Source organism: Anopheles maculipalpis, chromosome 2RL, assembly GCF_943734695.1.
Source record: "Anopheles maculipalpis chromosome 2RL, idAnoMacuDA_375_x, whole genome shotgun sequence".
Taxonomy (NCBI): domain Eukaryota; kingdom Metazoa; phylum Arthropoda; class Insecta; order Diptera; family Culicidae; genus Anopheles; species Anopheles maculipalpis.
Genome location: NC_064871.1, coordinates 42,790,712 through 42,818,515, shown reverse-complemented (window position 1 = coordinate 42,818,515; position 27,804 = coordinate 42,790,712). Strand labels below are relative to the sequence as shown.

At 41.2% G+C, this 27,804-nt stretch overlaps 1 protein-coding gene and 7 non-coding genes across 9 annotated transcripts in view; 6 read left to right on the top strand and 2 right to left on the bottom strand.

Annotated features, from left to right (window-relative positions):
• LOC126556944 (hypoxia up-regulated protein 1) overlaps positions 1-27,804 on the top strand; it is a 284,918-nt gene that overhangs the window by 125,831 nt on the left and 131,283 nt on the right. The gene's annotated exons all lie outside the window — the stretch shown is intronic.
• Positions 12,948-13,020, top strand: Trnaa-agc (transfer RNA alanine (anticodon AGC)). The gene has a single exon. It is a non-coding gene; the product is annotated as a tRNA-Ala (tRNA).
• On the top strand, positions 13,469-13,540 carry Trnap-ugg (transfer RNA proline (anticodon UGG)). The gene has a single exon. It is a non-coding gene; the product is annotated as a tRNA-Pro (tRNA).
• On the top strand, positions 14,388-14,459 carry Trnap-ugg (transfer RNA proline (anticodon UGG)). The gene has a single exon. It is a non-coding gene; the product is annotated as a tRNA-Pro (tRNA).
• Trnaa-agc (transfer RNA alanine (anticodon AGC)) lies at positions 14,658-14,730 on the bottom strand. Its single transcript has one exon. It is a non-coding gene; the product is annotated as a tRNA-Ala (tRNA).
• On the bottom strand, positions 21,491-21,562 carry Trnap-ugg (transfer RNA proline (anticodon UGG)). Its single transcript has one exon. It is a non-coding gene; the product is annotated as a tRNA-Pro (tRNA).
• On the top strand, positions 26,348-26,421 carry Trnat-agu (transfer RNA threonine (anticodon AGU)). Its single transcript has one exon. It is a non-coding gene; the product is annotated as a tRNA-Thr (tRNA).
• On the top strand, positions 27,536-27,617 carry Trnas-uga (transfer RNA serine (anticodon UGA)). Its single transcript has one exon. It is a non-coding gene; the product is annotated as a tRNA-Ser (tRNA).

The following is a 27,804-nucleotide window of genomic DNA, read 5'->3' as shown; positions in this document are numbered from 1 at the left end:
TCATTTCCGCAAATTGACGCTTCTGGTTGTGGTGTTTCGATCGGTTCAGTGGAGTGCCAGCCAGGGTGCGTGAAACGAGAGCGAGAGAGAGAGGTTGCGCGGGTTTTTAAAGGACACACTGCTCGTCGTACAGGATTATACAGACAACAGGATCACGAAGAAACGAAACGATGCTTGTTTTCTTCTCTTTTTATTGCACAAACCATTTCACCTTCACCCGGCTCCACTCAAAACTCAGTACGTGTGTAGGTGTACGTGTACATATTTAATGTTTCTGAAACATTCTTGCCAACTCTTTGTGTCGACCCCTGTACCACCACCACCACCACTACCGCCTCAAGGTTTGGTGCTTACAGTTTTGCTTTTGCTCCCCCAGCACGAAACCAAACCGTCCCACCCTTCGGAGTCTTTACTCCCTTAGTCGCCATTTTGTGTCCAAAATCTGCCTGTGACCTTCTTCAAACGACTTTCAATCCCATGAGCTTGCGGTTCTCGTCGGGATACCGGCATCGAGTAACGCTCTTCGAAAGGGTTGTGCTTTTCAGCTTCGAAGGGTGTTATGATCCAATCTGGCAAGTGGTGATAGAAGGCGGTCGGTTTGGCAAAGCGGGAGGGAAATAGGGAAGTTTTGCTGTTGGAAGGGTCAACGATGGGGGCAGGTAGTGAGCGAGTCAAGTAATTTATTTTGCACGAGAAATGGAAGTCAATCTTTGTTGGGATGCCAGGCTGGGTTTCCATGGTAATGTCTGTTTGTTTTTCCTTCTTTTCTTCGTGAAGCGGGCAAAAGGATTCAACGTTACCTTGCAGCGGGAAAAACAAATTCATGAGGTGCAAGTGGTGTAACAGTGGGAAGGGTAAACCTCTTTCGGGTATAAGGGGAAAATGGAACCGACCTCCTGGGGGTTGGTAGGTCAATGTCAGTATGCAAGCATGCAACGAGGGGATTTGGAAGTACTTGGACCGGTGACTAATTCGTGCTGTCATTGATTAATGAATAATCGTTTGTTGAATTGCTCTGCGTGTAAACTATCTTTTGTTTGATAATGAATGTTTAAAATTTACATCGGTATTATCTTTTATTGATCATTTAACTTTTTTAAAGTTTCATTTGATATCATCGAAGTTTTTTATATATTTAGACTAGGTAGTAGTTACAGGGAGTAGTTGGTAGTTAAATTGTGAATTATAAAGCTATTTTAGTTTCATGTTCAATTAATCCTTCAGGAAATTCAGAACTGTGTTTATGTTGATCTGTGAACTGAACTGTGTGAAAGTTGATTATTATGCTTTCAAAAATTGATTCTACTATACGCCATATTGCTAGTTATATCTTACAAGGTTTACCGTCTTAGTTTTGACTGGCTGCCCACATTTTTTGGCATGTCTCTTTTTTCATTCATTTATAGGGGCTTTGAGTCTTAGAGACTACATTCGCCTCTCGACTGTATAAATAAGTGATTTAATCTAATACAAAACTATTGCAGGTGGGCCTATAATTTTATGGAACACTATTGCGATTATGGCAAATGGTAAGTTTAAACTATTGCTTAAATTTCTCTATATAAATTACTGATCCTTAGAAATCTAAGAAGGCGGTTGTGATGCAGTTTGTTGTAATCCGGTGTCTAGTAGGCAGGTGGTTCGGTGTGTCGTGTATCCATGGCAATTGGTGAGACTGACTGTGTAGATTTTTGAATGCAAGCATCGGATTTTTGATTGGGAGCACTTTAGGACAGCTTGTAAGGCCGTATGTTTATCCGAGTATCAATCCCGCAGAGAAAGGTTTATCTCCACGGATTCACTACTACAAATTTTAAGAAATCGGTTACGTAAATTTTATGAGCACCATTTTCTTATCACACTTGGCATAAAACACTCAATGCATGTTCCATACATAAGCAAAAAAATTTAAAAATATGTTCTACAAAAAAAAAACGTTTCTGGCAACTGAAAAAATAAACATTTTTGCACATAAACAACAATGCACGGTCCAAATCAATCTTTCATCCGGGGAGGTGATAAACAAACCGCCTTATAAGCTGCGGATGAAAATCAATAATCCCAATCAAAAATTCGATGCTTGCATTCAAAAATACACATAGTTAGTCAAAAACTGAATCAAAACCGAAGGCGGCAAGTCAAAACCCGAATGCGGCCCGAATGAAAAACCGAAGTCAAACAACGTGGGCAGCCAGTCGAAACTAATACGATAAACTCTGTCATTTATGATTTCAATAATATTTCTTATTTAATAGTGATTGAAAACTGGCATTTTTTTTTTGTAGATTAAGTCAATTAAATGGTTTACACGATTGTAAATCATGATGTTTGTTTTACATTTTCTGCTTGTACTTACTTACTTACTTATCAGGCTACAACCGCTTTGCGGTCTTGCCATTCCGCAGCAGAAAAAGCGGAACTAGTCACGGTCCCGCGCCGTCGTTCGCCAATCCGTTATCCCGGCCTTGATGGAAGGTGATGCCACGTCATCTTTCCTCCTCAATCTGGGACTACCACGCCTCCTCTGTCCGTGAGGACGGCCTAAAAGGACTTTCTGGGAGCTGGGTCGTCCGGTGCCATGCGTTCGTACAGCTCGTCGTTGTAGCGGCTCCTCCATTGTCCTTCCACACATACGGGGCCAACAATTCTTCTGAGCATCTTCCTCTCTAACGTGACTAAGAGGTCTTCGTCTGTTTTGGACAGGCAACTCCGTCTTTATGCTGTTTTCGGTGCTGATTTTTGACCCGAGATAGGTGAAGTTTGGACGACTTCAAATTAGCGATCACCTATCCGTACATCACCCCCACGTAATTCTAGATTTCTTAGTAGGGCCCGCTGATGGTGCCACCATCAATTTGTTCTTTGCCTCGTTAATCTGCAACCCCTAATCTGAGGTTTTCTGCCGGCTGCTCGATCCTTTGATAGGCGTCTGCTACTTGGGAGAGCCGCAGACCAATGATGTCTATATCATCAGCGTATGCCAGGATCTGGGTTGATTTATAGAAGATGGTTCCCGAAGTCTCCATCTCCGAGTCTCGGATGGCCCTCTCTAACGCCAAGTTTAATAGGAGACAAGCGAGGCCATCTCCCTGACGCAGGTCTTTGGTGATAGGCCTGAGAGTTTTCCATCCATCGTCATCTGGCATGTGACGTTGGTCATGGTCATTTTAACTAGCCTGATCAGTTTGGTCGGGATTCCAAAACAGTCGATGGCCTCTTAGAGTTTTACCCTGGCTATGCTATCATATGCGGCCTTGAAATCTATGAAGAGATGGTACGTTTTCAACTGCTGTTCAGCCATCTTCTCCTAGATTTGCCGCGTGGTGAAGATCTGGTCAGTGGTAGGTTTTCCGTTTCGGAATACTCTTTAATAGTTTCCAACTATCTGTTCAACGAATGGGACAAGCTTATCCTGAAGGATTAGGGAGAATATTTGTTAGGTGATATTCAACACCGTAATACATCTGTATTTGTTGCAGTCCAACATATCTCCCTTCTTGTCTATGGGATAGATGATGCCGAGATTCCAATCACAAGGCCACGATTCGCTATCCCATACCTCAGTACCAAGTTGATGAACCACATTTTCTAGAGAGGCACCCCTGTTTTTGACCAGTTCGGCTACGATTCCATTGGTTACGGGTGCCTTTATGTTCTTTAACCGACGGATAGCTTTTCGTGTGTTCTCGATGTCAGGTGGCGACGGTGGGATCGGAACCGTCAGCTAGTGGAGCATCTAGCTGTTCGTTGAACTGGTCGTTTAGTAGTTCATCAAATTACGGAGCTCCGCGCGAGAGGACCTCTGGCTGGACTGGCGTTCTGTTTGTGATTTTGTTAAAAGTAAATATTGTGTTTGTTGTGTGTGTTTTTTCCTGAATTTTTATTACAATTTTGGTTGAAAAAGCTTTTTCTAAGTTGATTTAAACTCATTGATGTGCAACCATTGTTGTACAACCATAAATATAAAAAATTTAGTGGAATCTTTATTTATGATTTTATATATTTTTTCATTCATTTATTTTTCTATCCTTAAAATAGGATAAATCCTATTTCCTTTAAATACCTTAAGTATCGTGCACATTTTCTAATGCTTTGTTAATCTTTATAGTATTAATCAAAAACAAAATCTATAAAAGAAACCATAACAAGCATCGAAAGAACAATTGTTAATGTAAATAATCCGTTCCATAGCGTTGGAAAAGTCCCACACAAAAAGCTCATCTGGTATTCCACTGCAAATCCATCTCTTATTATGCTAATCTTGTGCTTGGGGCACCGCTTGGTATTGCACCGGGAGGAAAGTGCACGTATCACATTGTCAAATAATAGACTGCAGCATTTGGCTAACAAGAGAGCGAGAAAGCTTTAGCTGAACTTTCCTCTTTGCGTGTGTGTGTGTATTGTGATTCCATCGGGTTTTCCAAGTAAAGCCCGTACAGAATCGCCCCAGATGGACACATGCCTTGGGTAGTAGTAGTTCGTGCCTTTGCACGATTTGTCCTGGGTTATTTTAGACACCAGAACATGAGCAGCAGGAACTGACATTTACCCTTCAGAGCCTTCCCCCTCGTACCACCGCGGGTCCACCCGGTTTTGCGGTTTTGCTACTTCTGCCACTTGTGCTCAGTAACGACCCCGGGATGGCCTTCTAATTTGTGTCCTGCGTGTATGGTATGGTGTACGCTTCTGTGTGCTGGTTCTTGCTTGCTACTCGGGGACCGCTTAGCACTAATCCTTTTCAGCTTCATTGTTCGATTGCTGGCGCGACTAGTAGCATCGGTGTTCGCTGGCGTTCCGGTTGCGGTGGTTAGCGCCGGTGACGACTCCACGAGCACAAGGGGCACTACTCGCCGATGATGATATTACGGTCGCCGTGCACGATCCCGCACTACATGACATGAACGTCGGCATCTGGTGGCGCTGGAGCTTGGCTTGGTATGGAGATATGACACGGGACTGGGTCTGGATTCGACTCGTTAATTCCCCGTCGTTGCGGAATGCTGCAAACGTGGTTGGATTTGAGGTGTTAATGCATGTATCGGTTATGCGTGTGTGTGTGTGTGTGTCTATTGATTGTGTTCGACCACGGCTGATCGATATTAAACGATTTATTTGTTGAATTTAGAACCCACGGTGCTTGTTTGGGTTAGATTTTCATAACATATCACACTTTTTAGTTTTCTTTTCGATGAAAAACATATCAAAAATGTTGTAATGACTTAAGATTAAATACTCTTTTTTAAATTAACTGCTTAAAGTCACTTTATTCAGTCTCGAATTTGGCTCTTGAATAGTGTTTAAATTAATATCACCGTTGACTCCCACTTGACCACTTCGTTGCTCTGGTCTGTGGTGAGACATGTATACATTTATCAAGCGCATTCCTTTGTGCTTGAGTACTTGGTCACAAAGAGAGAGAGAGAGAGAGAGAGAGAGAGAGAGAGAGAGATAAATAGAGAGAAAAAGAGATAGGGAAGGTGAGAATTATCGAAGCAGTGCCGGTCGACTATTTAGCACACGCAGTACCAGTGGCGCTACCGACAGGGGTGTGTCTATGTTCTTTTCCAATTAGCATAGATATGGGGCTTTTAGTGTGTGCCTTCTCCGACCGGGCCCTTCTCGCTACGAAGTATTTGTCTATTTATTGTTGTTGCACACGTCACACGTTGTAAACTATATCGGGTAAAACTTACTTTGCCTCAGTGTGAAGGGTGTTTTATTTTTATTTTAGTTTTTTAATATTAACTTGTTGGTGCATGACAAACGAATATTAGGAGAACTGAAAATAATTGAAAAATCAGCCATTTAACCGTCTAATAGACTTCAAATTTCTTTTCTAAATGCTTATTTAAGCATTTTTTTGATAATGGAGTACTTTACCCTCTAGCAAGGAAAAAATCGATTAACCAAGTTAATCGATTCGCTCAGTGTACAGTGTTGGATAAAACAAGTGCAACCAATCAATCCCAATCATGAAACCCTACATTGAAGGTGCATTACAAGTCAATTGTGAGAAAGATGTTTTTAAGTTGATTGAAACAGCACTTTTCTTGTTCTTTTATATCAAAAACTTCATAATAATTCATGAAAAAATACATAAATATAAAAAATCTACGTTTTCCTCCTGAAAAAAAAAACATGTGCAACTTCGCGTGTTGTTTGCCAAATTCAAATTCGCACCATTCGCACCTTGAGCGAAGATTTGTAAGGATCCTTTTTCATTTTACGTACGATCATAGTGTCCTCTCTTGGTGTGGTAGACCGTGGTGTTCCACCTCTTTTGCCACATAAATCCTTTTAGTTGCACGAAATTTCGAGCACAGTCTAGATACGGTCCATGTATTCACCTTATAACAGGTTGGCTGATAAGTCCCCGGTTTGACACATAGATGGCGCCGCTAGTATTAAATGCATATTATTTTTATATAGCACCAACCTTCAAATGATTCGGGTCAAAATTTGACGTCTGTATGTCAATTAGTTTGTGAGACAGAGCGTCTTTTGTCAAGCAACTTTTGGTTGCTTGAAGAACGAAAAAAGAACGAAGAAGAAACAAGTGTTGTTCCACCAAGACAACGCACCGTGCCACAAGTCATTGAGAACGATGGCAAAAATTCATGAATTGGGCTTCGAATTGCTTCCCCACCCACCGTATTCTCCAGATCTGGCCCCCAGCGACTTTTTCTTGTTCTCAGACCTCAAAAGGATGCTCGCAGGGAAAAAAATTGGCTGCAATGAAAAGGTGGTCGCCGAAACTGAGGCCTATTTTGAGGCAAAACCGAAGGAGTACTACCAAAATGGTATCAAAAAATTGGAAGGTCGTTATAACCGTTGTATCGCTCTTGAAGGGAACTATGTTGAATAATAAAAACGAATTTTGAAAAAAAAAGTGTTTTTCTTTGTTAGACCGGGGACTTATCAGCCAACCTGTTACTTGTCACAAATTGTTTTTTTTTGTGATATTCCACTCTTCAAATCATCGGTAATTTTCGGTGTCATTTTAGTGTGTATAAAAAAATATAAAGAAAGCGTCAGTATACTGACTTTACTCAATAATTATCAACGTGTATTTACCCCTTGTAATGTTACAATAATACGAAAAGAACACTTTTTTCAGCCAACGAATCTTTTTCCAACGTAAAGCAAAGATCTTAAACGATGCTAGAAGAGATAATAGTTCAAAGAAGCGAGAAGTTGCAGTTGTTTTGACCAGCACAAAACGGTTCTTGTCCAAAAAACATTCAAAATTGCTCTAATTGAGTTGCATTTGTTTTGTCCAATACTGTACGCAAGGTCTTCATTGAAACCGGATAAGGATATGTTAGCGGTAAATTAAAACAAATCAAGATCAATTTAACTGGTTTGACAAAAGAAAGATCGATCGCAGAGAAGATGATATGGTTTTCCAAATTCCAAATTGATATAATGATTTTCCACATTCTAAGGTGACGTTTTAGAATGCGTATCCTATTAAGAAGCGAATAATGACTCTTTTATTTATTTATTCACTCTATTGTGACTAGAATCCCCGATTGGGATTACATTTTCTGGTACAGCCTTTTTTTTGCAACGCTGGCAGAGCTGGCATATTCTTCCTTTTCCTAACATTTTGTTTGTGCTCTTCTCTACCAACGTGTAAAGTTGTCTTAGGAACAACAGTGACGGCGGAACGAGGAAAAGGGTATAAGTAAGACGTGTTTTCCGCCTATTTTGCACAGACGAATCAAAAAGTAAATCACAGAATAGTCATCAAAAGCTATCCAAATAAATAACTATTTTTTTCCTCTAAATATTTCATAGAAAAGTGCGGTGATGACGATGATCTCACCCCATTCCCCTGCTTTCGAGTTTGCAAGAGTGTCGAAGTTATCTTAGAACTTACTGTAAAGATGCCAATGTTTTTAGTGAAATAAATAAAATTATGAATAAACAATCGATGGCATTTTCGAAAAGGTACTCAATCAACGTATCAATTTTTCGGGCTATAATCTAATCGATTTTTGACACTGTCTTGCTCCTTACCAGAAACAACTTATTTGATGAAAAAAAATGTAACATTTTACCTCGTAAATCCTGTATGAACGCGAGGCATTTCACACGTGCATAATTAACACACGTTGGCAACGATTAATTTACTAATTTAGAAAATCGTGTAAAACAATCCAGTAAAACTCGTCGATTATGGTGCATTAGCAACGCAGCAGTAGCAGCAACCAATGGAAGAAGGACACATTCCGATGCAAATTCCAAAATGCTTTTGCTCACCTTCCGTTCGGTCGAAGTTGAGGCGGATGATAGCAGCAAAAAAAAAAAAAAACGGTTAATCACACAAAATAATCTACCACCGGGGCGGGCGGAAGAAAAACCATCCGAGCAACAGCGAAGAAAGAAAAAGGGAGAACCACCACCTCCACCGCCCCATCATTATCATCAACAACTGGTCGCGCGGCGTTGCGATGTACATCTTCGCGTGTGAGCTTTTCTCTCATCCCCTACTCTGTTTCCTCACTCTCTCTTTCTCTCTCTCTCTCTCTTCTTGCTGCAAGAAGAAAAACAAAACAAAAACACCCGGTAGCGTGCGGTAACTATGACGACATTTATCGATGGTAGCGCGACGCGAAACGCGGAACAACAGCAGGGCACACACACACACACACACACACACACACACACACACACACACACACACACACACACACACACACACACACACACACGCAACATACAAAAGGCGGCGCAACAAATGGGAGTTGAAGCCGCCCCAGCCGCCGCACGGTTAAAATCTTCGTGGGGTTAAAACCATCTCACCAGATGGTGAGATGTGGGGAAGAGAGTGAAAGAGGGAGAGAGAAGGAAAACAAACTCTGTGTGGTGGAAAGTGATGGAATGCTAGAGGAAAGAAAGGTAATCCGAACAAAACCGCAGTTGGAGAGTTATTACATCGCAAGCATTAAGTACAGTTAGCATTTTTTTTTATTATTATTTAGTTTTCCGCAAGCTCGGGTTCGGTACATTCACTGAATGGGCCTGGTCTTATCTTGGTGGTTCCTTGCTTTTTTCCCCGTGTTCTTTCGTATGCTACAAACGAGCAAGATAGCGAAAACGGGGGAGAGAGATTTTGGGATTGCTGCTGTGAAGATCAAAATTCCCACTTGCGATGTGTCCTCCCCATCTTCGCGATCGGTTCCACGCAGTTATTGGGTTCCCGTTTTCTTCATTGGACGATATTTGGAATCGTTTGCATATTGTTTTTTATCGGCTGGACACGAACACACAGAAAGGAGCTAACAGCAACCAAACGCGATAAGGGTGCGTTTGATGGCGATATTAAAATTTGCTTAGCGGTGATGGTTCGCAAACTCCCGTTAGCAGCAAATTAGCAAGACAAAAAAAGGCCAAATACCGGCGGCTTATGATGTGTTGTTCAACCAATCGCGTGTAAATTTGGACGTACAACTTCATTCGTTTTATTTGTCTGGGTATAATTAATTTAAAAAAAACTTGCAGAAGGGTGTGCAGATGTGATAACAATTTTCTACCGTTAGTATAATTGATCAGGGAGGGTAAGAAGTTGGTCAGGCGCGTTTTTAATGCTTACCTGAAAAAGAATAATTTGATTTTTTTGTTGCTATTAATTGGCATAAGACAGATGCTTGCAGACATCTGATGCCACAACAAAGACCTGACCCCTTCTAATAAAAACAAAGTTGAGAGTTCTTACTTTCCAAGATCGTGGTAAAGTTCGACTGATCAACAGTTAAAATGGAAATGAAAATGTAAAGTTCGACTAATCAACAGTTAAAATCGAAATGAAAATGAATTTTTACGATATTCACGGTACTGTATCTGTCTTTTAATGTTTGAAGCACATAAAGCTAGCGTCGTTGTTGATGCTCTGTTCTTTATTACATTACGAATTTTATGAATTGTTGCATAATTATTACACAACCGTTTAGTGTGGAAGATAAATTTGACACTTGGCCATTTCGTTTATAGTGATTGAGTTATCGTATCAAAACAAACGATATGTCATTCGAAAGCCACAAGTGTTTGGAAACAATGAAACAAAAAATTCGAGAGGACTTAGTAAGTGGAACCCGCCGTAACTATGGAAGCGAATTACGTGTATCATGATGATCCGCGCCAGACACACAAACCGGGACCATCAAGACGGCGGCGCAGTGTGCATTAAACAAGGTTAAGGATATTCGCAAGCTGGTTGAAACCTGCAACGGAGATTTTGAGGCCGTACAACGGAAGGATCATATCGGGCGGTCGAATTGCCTACGGAACGACGAGTTCTTCGACATTTCTTCAAGCAGGGCCTATGTGAAGCTGCAACAAGCTTCGGCACCTTGTCATATGGCCGCCAAATCGCAAAAATATCTTAAAGAACATTTCTATGACTCTACCACCCCCAATGTTTGGCTTCCCAGCTTCCCAGACCTCAACCCCGAACGCAACACAAAAGCAGAATTAGTGCAAAAATATAAGACCGTTTTGGCGGTCCTACCCGGGGCTATGGTAGTCCAGGTTCCGGAAGCGGATAAAGGTGGTAATCGATGCCGAGGGTGGTTACTTTGAGTAATTTGTGCAGCCAACATGGTAAGCTAATCTTCTTCGAAAAACAATTGTTTGTTATTTGCTTCATTAAAGCAAAAACAAAATTTTCGATTCCCACAGGAACTGTCAATTGAAATGATTTCTTAGAAAAAGCAACATAAATTTAAATAGTTTTTCTAATTTATTTAATGTATTACATTACTTGATGATCGTTTCCGATTGAACCTTTGATAAATTTTACTTTTCATTGTATTAATCCTATTATTTATATTATTGGCAAAGATTAAATGGGTCGGAAAGTGGCAAATATTTCACAGATGGGCGATGTTCGTTTAAAAGGGCACAAACGCATAACGCATGTCACAAGGCCCAAACGAAAACCACCCTGACGCCACCTAGTACGAATTGAATATCGAAGAAGCCTCCGGTCGTAGTAACCTCAGCGAAAAAATCCCGTGAAAGATGCTTTGCTGAAAATGCTTTCGCATTTGCACCCTTATCAATTCCGATCTGCTGAGCTAATTGAACGCTCAACAGTTCTGTTTGTTTCAATATCCAGACAAAAAAAAAGAAGAAATGTCGTGTAAAGCAGCCAGTTTCATTTTCCGTGTGACATTTCTTTCAAGTGTTCTAATTCAATTTTAAATAAACACTTATCTGAGCATTTATTTTTCTTCTTATCTTGGGCACACTTTTTTGGCAATCTTCCACACTCACTCCAGCTATTTTACCCTGAACACAATTAACCGTTTTGATCCAGTTCGATAGAGTGTTTCCAGCGAGCGCGCGGTAGTTTGCTTTAGCCATTCCGCAAACTTTTCGCTCTTGTTATCGCGATTGGTTTCAATTCCCGTGAATAATATTTTCCATGTTACAGCAAGCAGCAGCCTGTAACCTTCCTTACCCTGCAAAGTACGCTTGCATGGTGGAACCATGGTAAAACTAATTTTTCATCACCACCTTCACGGGGCGGAATCGTGCATCCTTCCGGGAAGAAAGGTGGCTCGAAGTTTGTAAAGTCCGTCGAAGATCAGGGGCAGAAGGACGAGCGCGCGCGCGCACGTTGGGGGCTCCGTTGCTCCGTTTGTCAAAATGTTAAACCAAAATTAATGAGTTTCACTTCACAAATCAAAATTAACTCCCCGAAACGAAACGTCGTGGTGGAATGGCAGAAAGATGAGGTGAAGTTGTTTGAAGATGGGAGCGAGCCGAGCACCGTACCATCGTCTGAAGCAGCAACCTTCGCAGGCTAGCAGCCAGCATCAGCAACATCGTCATCATCATCATTACCATCATCCATCGGTATATCGTTGACTTCCCCCACGGAAGGAAGCGCAAAGTTTCAAAGGGAAAAACGCGCAGTGAAATATCAATTCTCTATGCTACTGCCTGCTCTCTCACTACGGTCGTGCTGGCTAGCCTCCCTTCGCCTTACGCTTCCTCTTCTCGGCTGGGTTTGTGCGAAGGGTCAACTCAGTGCATAAAAAATGTTGCCCTCATTTCCGTCGAATATGCTCTGCTGTGTGGCGCTGCGAGTGAAATTCCAACCCTCCGATCCAATCCAGCACACACAGTGTTGGCCACCGCGCTTCTACGCTGATGGGATGCGCTAACATGAAGAAGACGATGTTGTACAATTCTTGCCGATGTTGAAACCAAAGAACGAATGTATATGAACTAGCGAAAAACGGTCCCAAACCAACCAACCCCGTCGTAAGTCCATCCCCTTGGCACACTACGTGTACGTGCTCTGCCATAGCGCGAGCATCGGTGGCGGCGTCGTCTCCTATACCAGTTGAGTGTGCGGGATGTTGAGTGAGACGCAATTTGATGGACGGTGGCAGGGTCGTACCGGTGGACGGTACACGACGGCTTTGTGAAGTGCGGGAGCAACCGATTCCAGATCAGCATGGAGAAAAAGATGAGAAAACCGAAAGTAGAGTGGGATTTGTGTGTTGCCCTTTTCGCTTCGCTCGTTGCGTTGCCGCTTCTCACCACTATTTTCCATCCAGTTGTTTTTCACCACCCTCAATGGATGTAGAAGTACGATGAACCGCTCCGAGCCTTTTTCACAAGTTGCACCCTTCTCCGCGTTTCGTACCAGGTGTGGTAATGGTGGTGGTGGTGGTGGTGGCAGTCGGTGTCTTTTATCGCTTCATCGGCGCACATTGTCGATAGGTGAGGGTAAAGCGACGCCTGAACTGGGTAGGTGGGAAAAGAAGTATAGTACAACTGCTGATAAACGGTAAATATGCTTAGGTTCGGTCGGTGGGCGGTTAAAGTAATGTTTAATGTAAGAAAAACTAGCCGCCACCGTAGCAAACCTTGACATCGGTGAATGGGAAGAAGTTTGTGTTGTAAAACGAGAAGCGGGCAAGAGACATGGGGATGTAGCTCAGATGGTAGAGCGCTCGCTTAGCATGTGAGAGGTACCGGGATCGATACCCGGCATCTCCAAGGAAGTTTTTTGTTGAGTTTAGTAATGTGTAAATTGTCACAAATAGATTGCCAAACGCATGATATGAGAATGAGTAATCAGCAAAACAATTAGCAGTAATACTGTTTTTGTTTAAAGTGTTGACAATTGCCAATAATGATTTTTCTTATAATCATACGCATATTAAGATTACGCCCTTTAAACATCTCAAGGGCATGATAAGATATTTAGATCTGGAAACACCCGTAAAATCGATTATGATTCGGGTAATGCGATTATGCTACCCAATATTGAATTCATTTGTGCAAGCGAGCTGCTAGATTTCCTTTTGTTAGATATGACTGCGTGAGTGTGGCTTAGCGTTGTGTAAATTCAGTATTTTTTCCATCAGCACGGAAGCAGTAGTTGGCCTTATTTCGGAGTGGTGGTTTCGATTTAAATAGACGGTTAAAATTACGAAAGTCACGTGGCTCAATGGTCTAGGGGTATGATTCTCGCTTTGGGTGCGAGAGGTCCCGGGTTCAAATCCCGGTTGAGCCCATAGTGCTTTTTTGCAGAGTAATATCAGTGTACAAATCAGTATTGGGAACATATCTTAGATGGACATTAATGTAGAAGAGAAGAAGAGCTTGGATACTGATTGTTTCGAATAAAATATTTTTATCCTAATACCACCATAACTATAACTTAAAGTTTTGTTGTAACAATATTACATACTAAAAAAAAAACCTTAAAACGAAAAGTCGTCGAAAGTGTAGTGGTTAATTTACTTCGATGATGACTAGCGCAATGAAGACAATGTAATTATTTGCTGAATAATGTCACAACAACTTAACAAGAGCAAGAGTCAATATTTCGCTTAACTACGCTCATATCTGTTTTTGCAGATGTTCTTAGGCCGTAAAACTACCGATACGTTTCCATTGTTCCATGAGACCCTTATAAGGTTAAAAATTATTATGAAGAACACAGGCTTTATAGCGTGAATTCATTTGTAAGTAGATAAAAATAAGGTAGCACAGGTAGTTTGTACTAATAGCTCTTTGGCTGGATGTAGAGTGGAGTAAACTTGAAATAAAATCAAATGAAGTTGTATTGCAGGAATGTGGTCATGGACCTGGTCAATTGAAGTCATGTAGGCAATCATACTACAGCATACACAGATGCATTGTGTGAACTTGAAACAATCAAAGAAGAAAAATAAATAGAAATGTGTTTGTCTATGCAAAAGATACCGGTTTTAGTACCTTTTTTACATGTACAGTGTGGAAAGAAGTATTTAAAATTAAATTCTGTCACCAATGCGTAGTAACAGCAGTAGGAAGTGGCTCAACTTCGTTTCCATGTCCAAAGTCAAAAGAACATTGAGTTCGTAGTGTTAATATGTGGCTCAATGGTCTAGGGGTATGATTCTCGCTTTGGGTGCGAGAGGTCCCGGGTTCAAATCCCGGTTGAGCCCAAAGGCTTTTTTGATAGACACTGATTCATTTATATCATGGTATGCTATGAATGTCTGTTTTTTTTATTGGTTTATGATTTGTTATATCTTTGAATAGTAGTATTATTTATTTATTGTGTATTATGTACAAATCTAGAAAAATAAATGTTGTCCTGTATTTAAAAAGGACTGATAAAAATAACAAGCAAAAGATCTTCCTGGAGATGCCGGGTATCGATCCCGGTACCTCTCACATGCTAAGCGAGCGCTCTACCATCTGAGCTACATCCCCTTGTAGAGAGTTTTGTGTTTAAAGCTGTTTTTAAAGCATTGCACCGCTACATAGCATTTTTCCCTTCATCGTGTTTGCACATACATTGATTGGCAACAGCCCGGAGGGCGCTTCCCTTTTAATCCGTCATTTAACTCAACAATCCCTTTTCCCTTTAGGGGAAGACGACACAAAATATGGACTGATTGCAGGCCGCCATACCTAAGGAGCCGAGCAATAGAGACAGCGAGCCATTACGGCGTACTACATACATGATCCGTTTGATGCGCTGTCGACAATTCTGCTACACGATCTGTTAATTAATGCATTCAACAACCACGGTGAACGGGCGGGGGCAGTCCGCGTGTGGTTGTGTGATTACTGTCATTTGAAAATGAGACTGTCATAAGAAAACTTTGTGCAATGCAGATTCCAGAAGACCCAGGTAGACATGCAGGACAGGGAGACAAATAGTAGTTTCCGTACCGCATGTGTACAAACCAACTGCCATGTGTTTCTGTTGCCCTCGGGACAGTGCTATCGGCTCGATGAGCATACTTATTTATGCTTGAAATTGTCTATTTTTGCCCATTATTAGTTCCTCCTGTTCGGGTGCTGCTGTTAATTCTCACGGTGGTGAAGAATGTGCGCGAACACCCTGCGGGTGGCGGTGACGGTGGCTGCAGGGCAACGCATCGTCGATAACGGCACACAGCAATGGATCGCTGTGTATATATTGTGCGAGGATTGAAGCATCATTATCGATGCCCGTACCGTGTGTGTCTGTGTGTGTGTGTGTGTGTGTGCGCGTACACCGGAAGACCAGAAGGTACTAGGCAGCATACAACGAGAAGTCAATTTTACTGTACGCACCTTCCACGCCCTAGCGCGAAATAGTGTGGCCGAGCGCGGTCAAGCGCATTTGCTTCCTCCTTGTTTGCTCCATTCTTCCATCCCACGGGCCAATTCGAGGCGTCTTCATCGATTGGTATAGAAGAAATAAATTACAAACAGAGAAATCCCACCGATTTTGTGCGCATTCCTTCACTGTCCAAAGGGACGATGTTGAGGGAGGCCCAAACCCAGAGGGTAACCGTAAGTCTCTCGGTGTAAGTTGAACGTTCAAATATTTCATTGAACCTGTTTAGGTTTGAGAGCGCGTGGTGTTGCTTGGTTCACTTCTTTGTGGCTACCCTTGAAAGAAGAAGCCTCATATCCATCCACCATTACCACCTGAGCTGAGCTAAACGGTAAATGGCTCTCGCTCTCTCTCTCTCTCTCTCGTTCGCTCTGCTCTGGATGATGGGCCAATTTTTCGGAGCGCTTCTTCAACACGCTTTTCCGACACGGTCAAAGTGAAAAGAACGAGCAAACACAGCAAGTGCCGACATTGGGAAGGAACAAAATTAAGGTTCTTTTTCGCGGCTGTGCCGGTACAGCCAAAGCGTGCTTGGAGAGCTACAAAGACTTGTGAAAGCTTCCGTTCTTATTAAATGTTTCTTCTTCCTCCGAATAATGGTTGAAAATGGAGAAGACTTTATTCCCGTTAGCGGACCCACTTTGCTGGGTTTTCTGTAGGAAGTGTTTTTTGTCTTTATTTTCGATGTTTTTTGTTTTTGGTTGCTACCCGTTTTTTGGTGTGAAGCTGTCAAGGTGCAACGTTGAACACTAATCAATCGCATTTCATGAATAATCAGAGTTAGTGATCGAGTATCGAGCAGTTGTCAAGAGCATTTTATATAATTTTTTTTTAAATTGCTACGTAAGTCTTTCAGCATAACCTTCTGCTTGGAGCCTTGGTATTTTCTGAAAAAAAAAACACACAATTCTGCTGCTGCTTGCTTTCAGTTGTTTTTCATACGATAAAATGACCTTTCCAATGTTGCAACTTGTTTTGCATTCTTGTATCCCATCGCCTTTTGCCTTTTAAGGTCATCTAATCATAATTACAGAACACCCTTAAATGGCAGCTAACAAAAACAACAATAAAACGCCACATTCCGCACCTCGAAAGAACCCCTGCTCCCCTTGGCCAGCGAACCAAAAACCCAACGAACAGAAAATCAACGTAGGAAGCCGCTGTCTCGCAAAAAGCCACATTCAGTCGCCCACTCAATTTCCGGGTTTTCCATCGTCTCGCTTCGTAGCCCCCACGCACCGTGTACTTGCCCACAATCCGCCTCACTTGGTGTCCGATTATGGGGGCCCCATAATCAGTTGATAAGATCCGTAAGCGTGTTCGGGAAAATGTCACTTCTCGCACACGCTCGCACATATTGTTGTGGAAACGGCAGTACCCTTCCACAAACGCGCGATGTGTTTCTGCCAGTCGGTCAAAGGGGATCAATAAATTAACGCCCAATCGAAACGGATTCACATTTCATCGGTGATTCGTTGGGTGGAGCGGAGGGGTATGTGAGGAAGGGTGAGCAGCATCGGCAAAGTATCCTTAAAACCGGAAAACCCGCCTGGATTACAGAGTACGGTACATCACTAACCAAGCAAACGAGTAGGCTGTGAATGTGGGTGGTTGGGTTGAGCAAGTGTGAGTGGGAAAAGCCAATAAAAACGAACCTATCCGGTAGTGGGAGAGAGAAGTAAGCAAGGGTGAGATTTTGTGCGAGAGAATAGAGCGAGAGAGAAAAGTACTTTGTGACTGCTTTGTTCAGTCGGTTTTGGAGAAGGTAGAAGCTATACGCGCACCACACACTACACAAGGAGTATGAATTTTCACACCGTAATGGAGCCGCCTGGTGGTTTCGGTGGGATCGGAGATGGAGGAGCCGTTTAGCAGCCGGACGTGTATCGCCACGCATAAAGGCGATTCTGTGCGATGGTTGGATAACTTGATTTTCTTCTCATCCGGTGGTAGTGCGGGTCAAGCGACGACTAGGATGCTCCGGAAGCATCACCAATTTTTATTGATGTGTGTGTATGTGTGCGTATGTGGGTCGGTTTCAAGTGGCTTTTCCATTTTATGTGTTGTGTATTGTGTAGCGCTCTTCAGACGTACACATTTTGCAGGTGAAATTGCTTGCTTACGATGATAAAATAATTGCTTGCTTACGATGATAAAGCATAAAACGACAATTAAAAACATTTTTTCGGTTTTTGTTTTTGAAATACTGGATAACGTTTTTACCACAACATCGTTTAAATTTATTTTTTATATTTTTGACCATGATTTCTGTACTTGTACTTTTATGCAATGCGCGATTCGGCTGAGGCGGGGTAGCAGTCTCACGGGCAAAGTATGCACGTGTGTAAAGTTGTTTGTTTAACTAGTTAAAACTGTATAATTTGTTTGTTTGTGTGTTTGTTTCAAACAAACAGTTTTATTTTTCTAAATTTTTTCGTATAGTTAATCATTTTTGTGGTTGGTTTTTTATTACTCTGTTTTTGTTACGTCATGTTGAATTTTTTATGTCTTGAATTTTTTCCACACTTCATCTTGCAACCTTGCTTTAATTTTTCGATGTTCGATACTGAGTATGTTTTCAGCCAAACTTTTGTCATTCATTCCTTTTATTTTTTGTTTAGTATTATTATTATTATTATTATTATTATTATTATTATTATTATTATTATTATTATTATTATTATCATTTATTTCATCAGACATGGACAGACTTATTAACTAAAAAAGTGATAACCTAACGAGACGAATTGAATAATGTTGGACGCATACGTACGAAACGCAGATTGAGACATACCAAATTCATACATGTTGAAGTTTACATTAAATACGGTACACATTGCGTTCACTGGGTCCGATTGATGAAAAGTAGTCCTGAAGTGTGCAGCCCGTTATGTCTCGCTGCCTTAGACTTCTAGAGGGCTCAAAAAAGTTAACGGAGCTAAGGAGAGCTGGAGTATCTATTTCGTTGCCGATCAAACCAGCTACAAACATGCATTGAGCTGTCGAACGACGAACTGCCAGTGGTTGGAGTCCCAAGAGAAGACATCGAGTGGGATAGTTTGGGCGTCGATCGTAGGGTCACCATGGGAGGAGTCTAATGGCAAATCACGTAGCTTTTCTTTGTATTGTTCTTATGCGCTGGGTCCAGATGTGTGCTGCGGGGCGCGTGAGCGAAGAGCGTTTTTTTATTTGATCTGTTGGTAAGGTTTATGATATTTTTTTTAATTCGTTTTGAGTATGACGGCTAGCGCCGTATTGTCAGGGTTGATGATAGATATTAGAAATATGATAAATATAAATATGATAAATATGATGATAAATATTAGAATCCACTGTTTCCCTGAACTGTTGTACCATAGCAGTCGTCGGGTTGGCGGTGCAAAACGATTATGGGCCGGAACTTCTTGATACGTCAATCTGCATGTAGCCGCATCATTGACCATTAGGCCTCAAAAATTTAATAGGCGCAATAGCATAGTGTTATGCAGTGACGGATTTGTTGGATACGTGCAATTTCCTACCCCTCAAAGCATATGACAGATGACACCTGGGGAGGGAACCATTGTTCAACCTGGTCATGAAGCGAACACGATTCATTCCGCCAAAGTATTTCGTTCAATAAACACGCACGCTTAAAACGAAGACTGCGCTGTGTCTTGCATTTGTGCTGTGGTTAGGGAACCTGCTGTAGGAATTATATCCCATAGGATGTGTGATGCCGGGGAAACATTTTAGATATCATGAATACGAAGAAACTGCACATCCAAGTAGGGGTAAAGTCTACTCTTGTCTGCGGCGTCGTTCTTTCTCCATACATCTTGTATATAGATAAATTTTACATCAAAGTAGGGGCAAAAACTACGCTTTGCTCATTGTAAAATTTGTATAGCGATAGTAAACGCTTTTTGTTGTTGCTGTATTATTATTCTCTTTTTGTTGCGTCTTGTTAAATGATTTAAGTTTTGATTATTTTTGACAACAAACGTGGAGCAACCTTGAAGTTTTGTTATTTATTTCCAGTATGACGACACTACGCCTTATTGTCAACACCGCATTTGATGGCTATTTATACTACTGTATCCGAAAAGTAAGGTGACATTGGATGTCAAATTTCGCGCGCCAAAAGAAGCCCCGTGGTTTTTATTTTTCGTTTGTCAATATGTAACAGGTTGGCTGATAAGTCCCCGGTCTAACAAAGAAAAACACATTTTTTTGTCAAAATTCGTTTTTATTATTGAACATATTTCCCTTCAAGAGTGATACAACGATTATAACGACCTTCCAATTTTTTTATACCATTTTGGTAGTACTCCTTCGGTTTTGCCTCAAAATAGGCCTCAGTTTCGGCGACCACCTCTTCATTGCAGCCAATTTTTTTCCCTGCGAGCACCCTTTTGAGGTCTGAGAACAAGAAAAAGTCGCTGGGGGCCAGATCTGGAGAATACGGTGGGTGGGGAAGCAATTCGAAGCCAACCAAAAAAATTAATGAATTTTTGCCATCGTTCTCAATGACTTGTGGCACGGTGCGTTGTCTTGGTGGAACAACACTTGTTTCTTCTTCGTACTTTTTTCATTCGTCAAGCAACCAAAAGTTGCTTGACAAAAGACGCTCTGTCTCACAAACTAATTGACATACAGACGTCAAATTTTGACACGAATCATTTGAAGGTTGGTGCTATATAAAAATAATATGCATTTAATACTAGCGGCGCATTCTATGTGTCAGACCGGGGACTTATCAGCCAACCTGTTATGTTTTTGATAGTTTCAAGTCCCAACATCAAACCAGCTAGGGATGACAATTTGTTTTCGGAGTGCTACGTCAAGTGTTTTTGTCTATATTCATCATGTTAAAATTTGTGGAGCAGCGCGCATGTATCAAATGTTGTTTGCGCAATGAAATAAACAACACCGGGACACCGTTTTGACACTATCGAGGAGATAGAAGCCGCACTTTACTTTTCGGGCTCAGTAGTATAAACTAGATGAAAGGGGCATTCTCTCCCTGTTTTTTTGCCTTATCCCAGGCATAGTCGGTTGAATGGTTTGTAATAGATATTAGAAAATGTTGTAGCATTTTTAAATAATTTTTGTATTTAAATTATCTGCAATTTTTTTTTCTTATTTTAAATTATTCTTATTATTTATGTTTCCAATCATTTCCAGTTGTTTCATGTCTCTTTTTCTTTCTTTTATTTTTCAGCATTGTGATCTCGGTAGGTCCCTAGTTTCTTTGATTCAATTTATTCATAGCCAGAAACAATTCGCTTGTTATTAAATCTTCAACTAACTAATAAATTTGGTATTCAATTAAACGAGTAGGCTTTTCTTCTACGATTTTGGTTAGCATTCTTTATTGAGCCGCTTCTCAACGAATACCTATTTAAGCAACTGTTTGATATAATGTAAATGTGAAAATATTGTAAGAATACTTCCTTAAATGAACAAAATTGCCCTAAAATTTCTGTCATTGCTTTAGTTGTTTTTTGTTTTATATGCTCCTCTTCGTGACGCCAAAAAACGTTCATAAATGTTGTAATAGTAAAGTAACTGAAAAACTCAGTTGAGTGATACACGTTTTTGTATCTTACAATTAAGATACATTTTCTTATAAATGAAATATTACTATATATAGTTCACAAGACGTGGTTGTTGTGTTGTAAAGTTAAGGATACAAACTATTGTTTCCCTACCATCCGCAAGCAGCAATAAACACCCCCTCTCTTCCCTAGAGAAATCAACATTTTTGACTCACATGGAACACACGAACACCACCTTTGGCGAAAGTGGTAGAGAGTAGTGGTGGGGGACCAACTTATTTGCATCTTATTTGGTTGTTAACTTAAAAAGAAAGTGTTTACTGGGCTCAACCGGGATTTGAACCCGGGACCTCTCGCACCCAAAGCGAGAATCATACCCCTAGACCATTGAGCCGCTTGTAGTACTGGAACAATAGACCCCAACAGATACTGATTTTCGATCACTAGTGACACACTTTCACCAAGCCTACAGATAGCCAGTTCAGCCATCGCCTCCACCACAACACACCATCGGCGTGGAAAGGGAAAGAGTTTTACTTGGGTGGGGAACTTGTAACAGTCCGTGTCGTCATCACTCCCACCACGCAACACTAATCAGTCAACTGCTAAATAAACGGACAGTTCGCTGGTAAAAACAATTTGGCTGTCCTGCCAAGACCTGCAGAAATGAATCTAGCTGGAGAATGCTCACGCTAGCCACCGTAACCCGTTTGACTTTGTGCCCTGCTTATTACAGTCACCGATCGTGGTGGACCATCCGATTCCAGCCTGTCGTGGCAATCGTGGTTAATTTAAATGAAGCAATGTGGTGTAACAGCATCAGCAGCAACATGACCATAGCCAAAGAAATTGACGGAAGCTGCAATGTGCCGTATCTCACCTAATCTTTCTTTCTCCACAAACACACAGACACACACACACACACACCCGAGTTCGAAATGACGAGTTCGCTTTTGGTTGGCCGTGTCGTGTTCGTTAATTTTCCGTTAAATAAAATTACCCACCGCTCTCGCACGTTGTTGCGCAGATGGTTGGTTGCTGCCGCTTCTTCTAGTGCTGTGTCGTTGAAACATGAAGCAAAAGCGAGATCATTTTGAAACAGGGAAGTGGTCTTGAGAGGCCAGAGAGGAGAGAAGGGCAAAGCGAGGGGCGGGAAAATATTGTTGTGGTACCGTGAAGAAGATTCGAGCACGAAACAAGCACCAGACAAGGCAAAGATAAACTATAAAATGAGATCGTACTGGGCTCGAGTGATGAGGGTGCTGAGCAAGGGAAGGCAGTGTAGAGGGGAGGTGGTACGTACGTTGCGGGTTGGTGGGTTGCTGGGCGAAAGCCCAGCAAGTTGGGTGAGGAGGAAATAGATAGATAACTCGAGAAAGTGGCATCTCTGCCGGTCGGTCGTTTTGCCCTTCGAATCGAAACGCGAGTGCCGGAACGTCCGATGGAAATGAAGGAAAAGATATTATTAAACATGTTGCAAAAAAAATTGCTCCTCATCTCCTAGTGTGGGGAGGGGGGGGGGGGGCTTAAGCTTACACAGGTAGCGGTTTATATTTATGGTGGAATTCGGGTGAATCTTTGTTCTGCGGGATTGAGATTGGTCTTGTTTCCAGTAAATCACAGTGTTTGGAAGCTGTTGTCTAGTTGGTTTTTTTTTTGTGAGCCAATGGAACTTCATTTACATTCCATACGCAAATAATATGAGTAGAATGATAATAAACTTGTATCCAAAGTAATCTGTAAATGATTTCGGGAATCTTTAGCAAACCGAAGCTTTATGTTTTCATTTATTAAACTTCTCGTTGGATCGTACAAAACAATTTGAAAAATTCCCTGTATTTATGTTATTTGTTGCCGGGGTTTATCTAAAGTCTGTCGTGTTTCATGTTCGATTATGTATGTTTATTACAGTAATTGGTATTTAAAATTAATTGCAAAGTGCAACAGTTATCAAAACAACCAACTGGTCTATTGTTCACCAAAGCACGTTTGCTTGATTTTTTCATGTATCTGTTTAAATAAACACATTGACGGAATTGGTACCAATTGCTGGCCTCCACTTCCACTATCCACTATTTTGTTATTCTTTATTTTAGTAAAAAATCCACAAGTCTTAGAAATTTTATTAAAGAATGAACAAACTCATTATTCGTTTATGACATTGAACGGACTTTTATCCTAGTTGGAACACAAAATGTATGCTAAATGATCAAATACAAACTCATTTGTGATGTTTTAAGCTAAAACCATGCTTTTTTTTAAATTTTTTACATTTTAAAGCTTTCTTATTGTAGATGATTTGGATGTATGAAATTATTTATCACAACAATTGTATCATTTAAGCGACAAAAATGTTCCGGTTTTTCATGTGCTTACGCTATCACCTCGTGATCGGTCCGACTTAATTTACAGTAGCTAGGACGACAGTAAAAGTTCTTTGTGCAAAAGCTCAATCTGTGCCTTAGAAAAAGTCGGCGGTTCTGTCACATTTCCTGTTGGCCTGATACGTTCGGACAAATATCTATCAGATTCTGGCCATTCTGGAAAAGGGAAAGTTTGCAGAGTGGGAGCTTAGATCTGACCATCCAATATTTCATCCAGGAATGGCATTTACCAATGTACAAGAAGCCTCCCAATAGTTGCCACATGCATTAAAAAGTACAACAAAAATGGTGAAGTGATGTTGTAATCTACACTAAGCGATCGCTGGAAAAAGGAGCGTTTGGGGCGATTCTGCTAGATCCCAAGTAGTGATAGGTAGATTTGACAAAAAAACTGAATCGCTCCCGAATGACTCCACCAATTTTGGAAGCAGATGCGGAAGGTAGGTGCAATACTCCGAGTTCGGAACCGTCCGGCATTGTCAGTGCCTTTCGGAGTCGTTTGGAGCCTTCCGGAGCCGTTTGGAGCCATTTGGAGCCGGTAGGAGCCGTTTGAAACCGTTTTGGAACCGTCCGGAACGTTTTCATTTTATTGAATTTGATGATAGAGCACCGATGTAGATTACAATTTGTTCAGTACCGACGATTCCGACGGTTTCGGGACTGTCGAGTAGCGGCTCCAAAAGGCTTCGGACGGCTTTGATGGCTCCAAACGACTCGGGACGGCTCAGAACGGCTCCGTGGTTTTGATTTAGCATGAATCGGAACCGGAGTCACGATGCTCGGAAGCGGTTCGGAGCCGTGGGTGTGGTTCCGAGAACCCCTCACTAATCTCAAGTAGCCAACCTAAGCGTTTCCCAGTACCGTCCGATTGCAATATTCTAGATCAATTTGAAGGAAAATATTCTATCTAAATAATTGCATGGTCGACGTGAAGGACGGTCTGATGAAATAGGCGTCCTTTTAACAGAAAAAAGTAAAATATGTTTTAGCTTAAGTGCCGACGAAAGGCCGCAAGATGACGAGGCAACGAATGATTTTTTTTTAAATTAAATTGTACCATGAATCTGAAAAAAGTCGCTTTTTTAAATGCGTACTTTAGAAGAATGTGTTTTTTCATGGGAAATCGTTCAAATTTCGCATTCTAAATATGAACTTCTTTACTTTTAATGTTATTGATTTGAAAACCCGTATGGTTTTATGGTTATGGAATTTTCTAAGGAACATGAAAAAAAAAAACGTAAATAAATTTTAAATTACATAACCCTTAAAGCTGCAAAAAAGCTGCTGGGAAAAGCACATCATTAGAAACACATAGCACAATAATTGATGCTTAGGTGAGAGGCGATAAATTACACAATCAAAGAATAAGATGTGATTAAAATGTATATCAATGTCAATGAGAAAATCCAATATTAGTCAAATTTGGTTCAGTAGTTTGATGGTTTTATGAATTGTTATCTGTCGATCAACTGTTCTTCCTTTCACTATTTATTTGCCTAAACTTTTATTGCACCTTGAACTAACCTACCATCATTGCGCAACCCTATAAATGGGAAAAAGTCATCCCTTTTTCCGCCCATTCTGTTCCCGGTTGCAGATATTAATTGCAACCAAAGCGTCGGGGCGCTCGACTTAGTCAACGGAGTGCTTTGCTCTGCTCCAAGAGCAAAAATCGAGCAGATTGAGCCGAGATCTAACATACGGTTTCGACACAAAATCAACCACCCACCAAAGCCAACCGACGAGGAGCCGGGATCGGTCGGTCTGTTGGTTGCATCATATACCCGCAAGTGCGAACTGCTGCAGTACGATCTCACCTACTTTCTCCGGTTGGCCGGGGCCGGCTGGAATTCATTTTCCTTTCTTCGCTCGTCATTCCCATTACGTACGACGTTGTGGCACGCTGCGCGTGTCTGCTGGTCGGCAGTTGGAAAGCGAAAACAAACCCCTTAAGGGAAGTGGGTGGGTATTAGACACATCGGATAGAGAAAGGGGGTTGGGTGGCCACTAAACTAAACCGACGAACGATGGAAAATCGAAACCCGAGCAGAGGAGATTAAAATATGGTTCGCTCTTTTGCATTGTCCGGTGAATACTGGGGAGAATGATTAATACTTCCTTCGCCGTTTTTTTTTTGTTTTTTGTTTTTTTATTTGGCCCGATGCACTTGCTGCGATCGCAACACATGTCTCAAGCTGCGAGACACATTGCAACAACGGACCCGGGGGCTGTGTTGTTTACCGTGCTTGGCAGTGTGTGATACTCAGTCTAAATAAACTTCATCGAATGGTTGGTCGGTTCAGAACGGTCGTGGCAGAGGAAAGTCAAGCACGAAACGGGTCCATCATTAATTAGCGGGGGTCATGTCTCCTCGCGTATACCATAAAGAAGAAGAGCATCCAATAGCAACAACAGCAACCACGCGCAGAGTAGCTGTTTGATGATTTGTTGGGTCTGCCCTGTTGCCTGCCTGCACACAGAAAGTAGGGCAACAAAACTGTACATCACCACACGGCGGCACGCTAAGTGAGTTGTGGCGCAGTGGTGAGTTGGTTGGTGTATAAAATAAGAGTCGACGACGCTGTCGAATGAAATGCATTGTACTGTTTTTGTTGCTGCTGTGGCTACATCTCGCAGAGGAGGTGGAATTATGCTTCGAGTAAGTGCGCATGAAGGGTGTGTCGGTGAAAGGACAACAACGATGCTGTTTGTTTTGCATGATATGTTTTTTTTTGCTAAAGATAAAGTTGCTCGAGCGATTTTTGCGGCTAAGAAATGGTGGTTTTTGTCACCAAGGCGCCGTGGCTTAGTTGGTTAAAGCGCCTGTCTAGTAAACAGGAGATCGTGAGTTCGAATCTCGCCGGAGCCTTTGAAGCACACGATAAAGGAAGTCCTTCTCAAATACCGTGAGTGGGATATCTGTGTGTGCAGAATTGATCCTTTTTACATACATTACACTATGTCCGGAGGGTCCGAAGGGTGATCTTTGTTTGTTAAATAAATCCACACATGTGAGAAAGCATTTTCACACAGCTTCGCCACTGCTTTTCAAATTTTCAGTCACAATTTTAGAGCCGAATCATGCTGATATATTTTAATAAAAAAAAGCAACCTGTTTTATCGGTTTTTTGTAATAATTACCAGTACATGAACATTTTTACCATATGTCTGAATACTTTTTACTAAACTGCAAAACAGAAAAGGCATATTGTTTACTTCAAAATCAGGAATACATTATTGTTTATGAGTTTCAAGCAAATGTTTCTCAGGATAACCTTCTTTGGGCGAAAGTTAGAGCTTAAAGATAAGATAGAATTTCTTAGTCCTTATACATCTACTTCTTCTCTTATTTTTTGGGGTTCTTCAGGAGTTACACATGCGTACATAAATACCGAAATACATATACACAGCACATTGAGGATGATATTCTGTCCACAAATATTTCACCAGCACCCGTTCGGCCATTCAAACAAACCAAAGAATAATTTTCACTGACCCTTTAAAACTTGAATAAAATTTCATTCAATTTGTTGTTTGAATTGTTCCTCAAAAATCCGTTTTGAGGTGTATTTTAAGTTCGAATGAATGTCTCCAAATGTAGGCTCCCTTGTAATATCATACTTAAATTTATTGTGCTTCTTTGTACTTAATTTATTCGCTTCAACAGCTCTCTCGTAAAGCAGTTACTACATGTATGAACACCATTAGTATTGAAAAGAGTATCTGCATGGATCAAAATGATCTGGTTAATAAATATTGTTCTGCCTGTGATTGGAAAAAATTGAACAAAATAAAACTTTTTAGTATATTCTCTTCATTTGAAGCGCTATTTTGAAGCGCTAAAAGTATTGTCTGCTGGATTTTATAGACTTAAAGAAAACTACTTAAATATGTAGCCTTTATAAAGAAATAAATAAAAAAATTTTCCTGTTAAATAACCCTCCAGCTGGGAAATTTTCTCCAGACAACCTTTCTTCAAAACAGCTGTGGTGTCCGAGCGGTTAAGGAGATGGACTTGAAATCCATTGGGTTCTACCCGCACAGGTTCGAATCCTGTCTACAGCGTAAATTTTAAAAGGACACAAGATTTGGTGGCCTGGTTTTTTAATGCCCAAAATGTACGGAAAAAGTCAATTTTGTTTTAATCTCATTTTAACGTTTTATAGCGTTTGAAACATCGATAAAAAAAATGTCCTTTACAAAGTAAGTTCATGGTCATCTCTCCAATTCATGATATAATCGTTCGACACCT